Source organism: Lethenteron reissneri, chromosome 30 (assembly GCF_015708825.2).
Source record: "Lethenteron reissneri isolate LAM-NWPU_2019-01 chromosome 30, ASM1570882v1, whole genome shotgun sequence".
Lineage (NCBI taxonomy): Eukaryota > Metazoa > Chordata > Hyperoartia > Petromyzontiformes > Petromyzontidae > Lethenteron > Lethenteron reissneri.
The window spans coordinates 2,920,973-2,931,609 of record NC_083808.1 but is presented as its reverse complement, the minus strand read 5'-3'; positions in this window follow the sequence as shown (position 1 = coordinate 2,931,609).

Here is a 10,637-nt window from a genome sequence, read left to right as displayed (position 1 = left end):
TCCGGTTTTTGCCCCCCACATTTAGAATCACGCTTCTAGAGTATTTGGCTGCTATACACTTCCACGTGATAAGCCACTTTGTTGAGCTATCATTTGTGGTCAGATCGCTTCTGAAAAAAGAGTTACATAGCTCAGTGGGCCTTCTTACCTTGTCAAATAAAAAATAGTTTTAATAATAATTCGATGTGACGAATGTCAATCTCTATTTGCAGTGGGTGGGAAAGTGCTGCCCTCTTCTGTGTGGGCCAGAGGTCACGAGAAGGAATCTCAGACGTAGCTCTGTGATGTCCGGTTCCGTGGGCCGTAATCGAGCACGAAGGGTTGTAGTGGCATGTGAGAGATCCGAATGTATTGTTAATCTCGTGACAAAATGCTAATATCTTCTTGGTTCTTTCGGTGAAGTCACGTAGAAGGGAAATAATAAAATAATAAAAATAAAACATAATAAAATAATTCTCACGACGTTTCGGCCACAATGCAAGCAGCCATCCTCAGGTGAAGAACAGGTCTGTCGGGACGCTGTCTTCTCGACAGAGCTGTTCTTCACCTGAGGGTGGATGCTAGCGTTGTGGCCGAAACGTCGTGAGAATTATTTTATGATGTTTTATTTTTATTATTTTATTATTTCCCTTCTACGTGACTTTACCGAAAGAACCAAGAAGATGAATCCCTGCGGTCACGAAAGCTTTAAATCGAAAGAGTCTAATAGCACAATAGGGATCAAATAAAGGCAAGCTTACACACACACAACATCTCCCTTCCTCCAAATACTTTTAACCTGCAATCACTCATTATTTGTGTGTATTCTAGATGTGAAGCTTTCGTGACTGCAAGGATTCATACTCTTAGGTTTTTTCGGTAAAGTCACGTAGGTAACTTTACTTGATACAGTAAATTTAGCTGTGACGGTCCCACCTGATGACGGAGACTTGTGTTGCCTCCGAAACGTCGTGATTTATTATTTTATTTATATTATTATTTCTATTATTTTTATTATTTATTTCTATTTTTACCTACGTGACTTTACCGAAAAAAACCTAAGAGTATATTTGTTTGTACTTTATTGATAAACGCCACAGCCACGGCCTTACACCCGACCTCTAATCTACGACTTCCCAAACTCTGTTCTTCACGTCCTTACCACAGTCCACCCCGCGCATGATTACCAATCTTCTCCGTCGACAAACACGACATCAAGTCGTGACCCAGCTTGCGTGCCTGACGATCGCTAAACAACAGCCCAGCGTGGCGCGGAGATTGCCGAATCCATTACACGTGTCCCACGCGATGCAGAGGCGTGATAATCCACACAAAGAAAGCGAGCGAGCGAGCGGCATTGTGTGTGTCTGCGTGCGCACGTGTGAGTCACACGTCGCAGCAGTGGGGAGCGGTGGTGCAGTGGTTAGCGCTACGCTGCACTACGAACCCGGTGACCCGAGTTCGATTCCCGCTCACGGCCAACACCCAGTGGCGACTATGAAAAGTAAGAGTAGAATTACACCATTAGAACCTCATTTGCCAGTAGCAAAATATGATAATTGTTTTTTTATTCTTTTATCAGGCAAGAAAACTGACACCTTTTTTTAAATAAATAAAATAATAATAATAAAAGGTGTCAGTTTTGTTACCAGATAAAAGGGTAAAACAAACTATTATCATATTTTGCTGCTGGCAAATGAGGTACCAATGGTGTAAATGCTTACCCCGAGCGCTCATACTCTGATGGTGCATTGTCCTTGAGTTGTGCGCCTTTTGGCGTCATCTGGTCCAACACCATGTGAGACCAGGCTCTCAAGAAAGCTGTCTCGGGTGTGGACCAATCAATTTCAAGGACAGTGCATACATTATCAGAGTTGTGTTTTTTTGTTTGCATTCCGACTGCAGGTATTGTGGTCAATGCAAACATGACTCCTTGTAAAAAAAAGGTGTCAGTTTTGTTGCCAGATAAAAGGGTAAAAAAACAATTATCAAGTAAGAGTAGGTTTGACCTTTTCCGGCACCAAAACAGTTGGTGTTAAGGTGTTCAAACACAAAATAGAGAGACCTTTTGCAAGGAATCAATTCAGCATTCACCACACGTGCAAACAAAAAAACATGCTCCGGTAATTATAAGAGATGCGTTTCCTTTGAAACTGATTGTCCTACGCCAGAGACAGCCCTCTTCATGGCCTCGTCTCACCGGTGTCAGACGAGAGAACAACGCCAAAAGGAGCAGTGACGATTATCTGAACCCTTTCCTAGGCCTTTCTCCCAGTCGACTCAGCCTCAAGCGAGTACCTGGTGCGGTGTGTAAACATCGCCATTGGGGGAGACAAAGGCGGTCGTGCGTGGTGCCGGCCACCCACTTCCTCGTGTGCCGTGCCGACCTTCATAGGACCTGCGAATCGCTAACAGCACTTGTCCCAACAGTCTGTTAAGGCTACACGGGGGATCTTTGTCTTCGTCACGCAGCACTTAGAGAGCGCACATTGCGAGAGATCGGGGCTTTTATTCTGAAGACATCTGGGAAAAACAAAGAGGCGGTTTTGGCTGCTGCAGCTCCTTACGAATAAAATTTCCCTCCCTTTATTACTGCTAATCCTACTTCCTCCCTTTATTACTGCTAATCCTACATAATACACGAGCATAATATGACTTTGAGACCCCCCCCCCCCACCACCTACACAAGTGGTGACTAATCCCATATCTGCATTTCCCATAAACATGCTCAATTCCTCTGCTGATATGCAAATCCCTTTGTCAAGGCGCCCTCCTCCTCTAACCCAGCAGCTTAAATATACGCTGCCAAGCCTGGTGGTGTTCATTCGGACGCTGTCTTTCCTACAGCCCTGTTCTTCACCTGAGGACGGCTGCTTGCGTTGTGGCCGAAACGTCGTGAGAATTTTAATTTATTATGTTTTATTTTTATTATTTTATTATTTCCCTTCTACGTGACTTTACCGAAAGAACCAAGAAGAAAAAAAACAAAGAGCTTTATAGCTCATCGGATTTCCCCACTATAAATACATTTTCTGATTTGTTTTTGGGTAGGAGGGGGTAGAGGGGGAGTGGATAGGGGGGTAACCAACACGGGTCTGCAGCCCCAAAAGCTTCTGCGTGAATCCGGCTACCCCATCGTGCGCACGCACGCGGTTTTTTTTCTCTCGCGAGGGTTGTCGTCAAGTCAGCAAGCAAAGTCTGCCGACAATAAAAAAAATCCTTGGTGCAGTGCAGAGAGAGGTGGTGGGGGGGGGGGAAGGAGGCAGTTTTGTCGCGTTTCGCTGTTGTATAAAGCACGCGTAGGCATGAAAGCGTGTTATTATGATTAGGTAATACATCTTACAACTATAATTCCTTGTAGAGGAAACACATACTTATTCACTGATTACTAATCTATTATATAATTACAATAACCCCACCGCACCACGTCCTCCGCCTCTCATCTCTGCCCCTGATGGGTCCACTGATGATGTCGTCCTGCTGCTGCTCGATTTAAGACTGGAAGCAGGTGGATGGCTTCACTATTCTGGCAAATCGCCCGATGATGCTGGTTGATGTAATTGCCAGCGAAACGCTGTACTACTCAAATTGCGAATGTTGTGGATTTACTCTCCAACACACCGGTGGGCTGAAGTAGTAAACAAATTGGCGCGTGTTGTTCACGTGACAAACCTTACTGGCTGCGTCGGGTGGTGGAGGGTTAACGACACATTTATACTTACGCGATCTAATCCAAAAAACTTTGTTACGAAGAAGCGATTTTTTTTTTGCATTGTACCAAGACGTCCCGGTTCTCAAATTGTAAATGTTGTGGGTTTACTTTCCAACACACCGGTGTGGTGTGCTAGTAACGAATTGGCACGTTTCGTTAACGCGACAAACCCTCCTACTAATTTGGCTGTGTCGGGTGGTGGCGGGTTTAACGACACACATTTACGCGATCTAACCCCAAAAGAAACACAAGGACGAGAAGGTTCCAGAAGACGGGGGGCTCTGAGGAGTATGAAAGTTGAGAGCACGAGAAGTGGCGACGCTGGGAGGAAGCTACGAGCTGACGACACGAACGAAGCCTAGGGTCCCGTATTGTCGCTGTGTGCAAGTAAAATGTGGCTCTCACTACTTCGTCAAAGTCGTTGTTACACATACGCAGCAGTGTGCCTCTCAACCTGTGCTTGACTCCTACTGTGTAGCCCCCCCTCCCACGTGTCCCCCAGGTGTTGAATTTGCTTCAACCGAGTAACCCCGCCACTTTGCCCGACCCAACATGGTTCTGAGAAAGAATAATTTTTGTTACCAAATTGTAAATGTTGTGAGGTTATTCTAATCTGGTTAAGTAACTACTGAGGCAATTTGTTAGCACTCTATTGGGAACCACATTGTTCACGATCAATGAGTTTAGAAATGTCGTTTATATCGTTAATAGATTACCACGTGGATTAAAAAAGATTTGTCAAGGCGCTCTCCTCCTCTAACCCAGCTTAAATATACGCTGCCAAGCTTGGTGGTGTTCATTCAGACGCTGTCTTTCCGACAGACCTGTTCTTCACCTGAGGACGGCTGCTTGCGTTGTGGCCAAAACGTCGTGAAAATTGTATTTTATTATGTTTAATCTTTATTATTTTATTATTTCCCTTCTACGTTACTTTACCGAAAGAACCAAAAAGATGAATCCCTGCAGTCACGAAAGCTTTAAATCGAAATTTAATATTATCTTAGTTATTTTACATTGGCAGATTCATACACGATTATTCACCAATGACTCTGGTGCATGATATAATGTCACGCATTTATTAATCAGCTCACGTACCCCCCAGGGCATCTGCGTACCCACCCACCTGAGAACCACTGCGGTAGTAATCTCCCAGCTGCTGTCCCACGAGACGGGAGAATCACGGAGTGGAGCGGCTGCCCGCAGGACACGCGGCAACACGTGACTCGACACTGCCGGGAACCACGGTGGCTCGGAGATGTTGACTCGCTCGCCTGGTTTTCAGGAGTTCGTGGGTTCGATCCCAACCCTGACGCGTGCATATTTGTAGTTTGTGAGTTCTCACCGTGGTCGCATGGATGTTTCTCTGGGTTTTCCTTCCACATTCAGAATCAACATCACGCGTTTAGAGTATTTGGCTGCTATAAGTGTATTTTTTTCACTTTATTTGTATTATTATTTTTCTATCTACGTGACTTTAACGAAATAACCAAAGAATATAAGTGTCCACGTGATAAGCCGCTTCGTTGAGCTATCACTTGTGGCCAGGTCACTGCGACAAAGAGCGACATAGCTCAGAGGACCTTACCTGGTAAAATAAATAAAATAGTTGACAGTAGTTTATTTAGTACATCGTACTGAATTTCAACCGAAGCTGTGCCTGGGCTGGGCTCCAGAAAAATTAAATTTCCCTGGGTGCATGGAAATATTTTTTGGATTAGAGAACGTCCATTAGACGCATCGCGTCCTACGTTAAATAACCCAGAGGGACCTTGGGCACTGGAGACGTCGTTAGTTGAGATCATGAGTGGCGTCCAAAGGAGAGAACACGGCCAGAGATGGCATCTCGCCCACGTGCTGATGCTCGCTCGAGGGATTGGTGTATCGCGAGAGAGACAGCGCATTTTGCAGAATCCTTAATCCAGAAGCAGATAGATCATGACCGGTTATGATTAATTGTTTGTATGCGCGTTGAACTTCTTTCGCACCCTACGTAGCCAAACGCACGCTATATTTTCTGTTTCTTTCATCATTGTCGGAGTCGGCGAGGACAGAGGGTCACAGTTGGTACAGGCATCATTTGCCCACGTCCGCCTTCGTCTCCCCGGTGATGATATTGAAAACATTGTGCAAAATATATCTATTTTAGACCGAGTCAGCATAGGAGAGGGTCAAACCAAGCTCACACGGCATTTCATATACAGTGTGTACACCTTAAAACTAGCAGAATATCCCCCCCCCCCCCCACTCAAGTCCAAAACGCAATTGCGTGGCGCTGTTCGTGAGCTGCCACTCACTCGGTCTATATTTGATAAACCCCTGCGGTTGCATAAAAGTTGGCTGGCGCCAGTGGCAAGTAGCGATGTGCAAAGTGGAGGATTCCCCCCTCCCCAGCACCCACTCGCGCACAAATGGGGTCGTGTTCCCAGCCCCGGGAAACAAAGACGAACGTAGGAGAGAAACACAAAAACCCAATCGGACCACACCAAAACATAATCATACAAACGGATCACACCAAAACACAATCACCCAAACGAACCGCACCAAAACACAATCATCCAAACGAACCACACCAATACACAATCGCCCAAACGGACCACACCAACATTTTTCCAAACCACGACAACAATGAAAGGTCAACGGTCCAGTGCTGCTAACCGATCGTCTTACTCCTCCTGGGCGCCACGGTGGTGAGATGTCATCTCCCTCGCCTGGTGTGCAAGAGATCGTGGGTTCTATCCCGACCCTGTCGCTTGCTGTATGTTTGGAGTTTGTGGCGTCTCTCTCCCCATGGTCGCGTGGGGTTATTTTTAAATCCTTTATATTAAGTTCACTTGCTTGCTTGCGTGCTTGCTTGCTTGCTTACGACCGTGCAAATCTTTCGGTCGTTTTTTAACCCACTTCCCGTGATCCAATCGAGCTGACATTTTGCACACAGACTTGTTGTGCGTGACAATTAATTTTCGTGAAAAATTTTTTTCAACATTTTACACTTTTTAGGAAAAAATAAATTATATTTAATTACAAATTGCTTAATGGTGCCAGGCAATCATCTGACCCATAGGTGGCAGCCATCTCAAGCCAGAGGACGAGAGGACTCTAGCCGCCACGCATATAAAGGATTTATAGTGAAAAACTTTGTTTTTACGGGTTAATTTTTTCCTCCACGTTTAGAAACACGCGTTTAGAGTATTTGGCTCCTGTAAACTTCCGCATGAAAAGCCACTTCGTTAGAGCTACCATTTGTGATAGCCAGGTCGCTCCTGAAAAGGGGCTATGTAGCTCCGTGGGCCTTACCTAGTAAAATAAAAACACATTTTGTAAAATGTAGTTCGTTTACATGAGCTTATCTCGTCTATCCATCTCCGCAGGAGGCCGTCATCCTGGATACGTCCTCGCATTTCACTGCCATTTAATTGCCGGTCTCGCCAATGGCCATCGTCATTCCGTCTTGCAAGAGAAAAAAATCGAGCTCGTGCCATGGCGACATCGTATTGACAATCGCGTACAGTAAGTATTAAATGTGTTTATATATATAAGACAGGGCGGTGGTCCATGGACGAGACCCGTGACGGAATGGAAGACAAACGAGGGTAAACGCAGCCGAGAGGCGAAACAGAATCAGAATATGTATGTGTTACTGCAGGAGGAATCCGATGAGCTATTACGCTCTTTTTCACAGATGTCCAGTTCGGTGCACGTGGTAAGAGCGTCCCAACAACAAACAGTACAAAACCACCATAGTAGTGCAAAATAAATCACCCGAACTCATACAAATTAAGCTAAACCATCCCCATCTTACCAGGCAAAGCCGACAGAGATATTCACTTATGTTTCAGAAGCGGCCTGGCCACAAACGATAACTCAACAAAGTGGCCCATCATGAGGGACGGTGATATTGTAGGCCTTCATTCAGCCAGCAGTGGATAAATGTTGACCGATCATGGCTCGATTTGAAAATCAATTGACCAAACGTCTTCCTGTTCAAACGAGCAATCATCTGTCGGATGCCATGGGCTGTTTATTGTTCATGTTTTTTGTTTTGTTGCGGTTGCACCCGAGTCAAGAGCCGCATGGCTCACATGGTTATACCTAATAAATGAAACTGAAATGAAATTAAACTGAAATGGGCCCTGACGTGAATCGCAGACGTCCCGTGTCAGGATCTCTGAGAGATAGCCCTGCGGCATCCGCTTCCGTGGGGCCAATGTTTCCGAACGCGACATGGGGTTGCCGTGGTCCCTGCGAGACATCCGAACGGTGACTTTGTCGCACCACGCGACATTGTCGGTAAAGGAAACCCGGTCCACGTGCAGAGCGCAATTCACACGGTCGAACAACGTCGTAAGGAACGCAGCGAGCGGGTGGGAGTGGCATCTCCGGTGCAAGTGGCGACTCCCAACCCCGTGCCCGTGGGCTGGCGAGGGTTAAGCACTCCCATCGTAGCTGCATTATTGAAGCTTTGCCTGATGCACTTTGAAAGGCAGAGGCGGAGTGGGGCATGGGGGGGGAGTGCGCGGAGGGTGGAGAGGAGGGTTTGGCAGACGCCGGGAGATGCACGGAGAGAGATGGGAGACATAGAGATGGGAGACACACGGAGAGAGATTGAGACACGGAGAGAGATGGGAGACACACATAGAGGTGGGAGACACACATAAAGATGGGGGACAGAGATAGAGAGATGAGAGAGATGGGAGATACAGAGAGAGGTCAGAGACACAAAAAAAGATGGGAGACAGAGAGAGATTGGAGACAGATAGAGATTAGAAACACAGAGAGAGGTGGGAGACACGGAGATGGGAGATTCAGAGATGGGAGACAGAAGAGATGGGAGACAGAGAGAGAGATATTGGAAACAGAGAGAGATAAATGGGAGACACGGAGACACGGAGATGGGAGACAGAGAGAGATGGGAGACAGATAGAGATTAGAGACACAGAGAGAGGTGGGAGACACGGAGATGGGAGACACAGAGAGAGATGTGAAAGGGCTGGAGCGTGGTTCACTGCTCTGCCCGTTGAAGAAAGGAGATGTTCCGAGTTTGTTGCTGGTGGCACGAGAGACGTGAGAACCCCAAATTCCCGCCCTCCCCGCGTGCCAATCTGGAACGCGGTTATCTATCGCGCCCTGCCTCCATCTCTCCACCGCCTTGGGTTTTGAGTTCCTTTTGGAAACAGTCAAACATTAAAGGGAGGCTTATTGTGACATTGGTGCACGTTACTTGTGTTTTTACTTACGATGCATATTTCATTCCGGTGTCCTTGATGGAATGAATAAAGTATAAAAGCGGATATTTTTATTTCGTTCACGTCAACGAAGACGTGAAGTGTACGCGGCCTTCACTGTAACCAGGGAGAGGGGCAATTCCTCAAGTTGCGAAAAACAAGAAATAGGTTTATACCCTTTCTGGCAATAAAACTAGAGTTTTGCTAAGATGTTCAAACGCCAAGATAGACACATTTCGCAAGGGATCGAGTACCGCATCGAGCACACACAATACTTTGTGGCAAAACGTGTAAACAAACATGGGTCTGATAATAATGTGCTTTGCATTGTCTTTTGCAAACTAATTGGCCATCGAAGGAGTCCGGAACGAGGAAGACACTAACCCCTCTCCGCTGTAGATCAAGGAGACTGTTGGGGCAAATGCTGTTAGCGAGCGCCTATGAAAAGCCAGCAGAGCACTCAATGTAGGGGGGCCTTTGTCTTGCCAGTGTTGTTTTGTGTTTGAACACCGTACCAGGTACTCATTTTGCGGGGCTGAGTCGACATAATGGCAGTCCAAGACCGATTCAGACATCAATTCGACAGCACTGACGTTAACCGTGGCCGGGAATAAAACCCAGGTTGCGTGGTTCGGAGAGCGGTGCACTCACCACCACAAACACCGCCGCTCCCAACGAACTTAACATATCAGCACAAAGACAATGACCCCCCCCCCCCAACGTAGCCTTAAGAGACTGTTGGGGCAAGTGCTGTTAGCGAGCACCTTTGAAGGCCGGCTCAACACACGAGGTGGTGGGTGGCCAACACCACGCCCGACCGCCTTTGTCTCCCTCGTGGCGATGTTTACACACCGCACCAGGTACTCATTTGAGACTGAATCGACCTAGGGGCGGCCCAGGACCGGTTCAGATAATCCGTCACTGGTGTTGGCCGTGAGCGGGAATCGAACTCGGGAAACGCACACGCGCGCGCAAAAAAAAAATGATCCTATCAACGAGGGCGGGGAATCAAATCGAGCCTTCAATAACGATCGATCGGGAAGATCCGGAAGAGAACGATTCAATGGGGGAGAGGCGTCCACGGTTGAAATATCACCCAGGACCCGCCTGCTTGCGGGGCGTGTGGAGGGCGGCAGTGGGTGGGTGGGTGAGGCTGGAGGAGATTCAAATCTGCCGCTCATCAATTATGGAGGAGACTGCGACGGCGGTGGTGGTGGTGGTGGAAGGGGGAGTGGTGGCGCAGCGGTTAACGCGCCGCGCAACGAACTCGGCGACCCGAGTACAAATCCCGGTGCTGGGATTCCCCCCTAGGTCAACTCGGCCTCAATGGGTATCTGGTGCAGTTTGTAAAAACAACAAAAAATCGCCGCTGGGGAGACAAAGGCGGTCGGGCGTGGCGCTGGCCACCCGCCCCCTCGCGTGCCGTGCCGGCCTTCATTGGTGCTACTCGCAAACAGCACTTGCCCCAACAGTCTAAGGCTACGCGGGGGATCTTTGTCTTTGGAAGGGTGGAGCAGTGGCAGGCATGGCAGTCGGTCCATAGTAAAGGTTTTTTTTGGGTTCCATCGCGTAAATGTGTCGTGAAACCCGCCACCACCCGACAACAGCCAATTAGTAAGGGTTGTCACGTCAACAAAACGTGCCAATTAGTGACTACTTCAGCACGCCGGTGTGTTGGAGAGCAACCCCAGAACAACATTTACAGTTTGAGTACTGTGACGTGT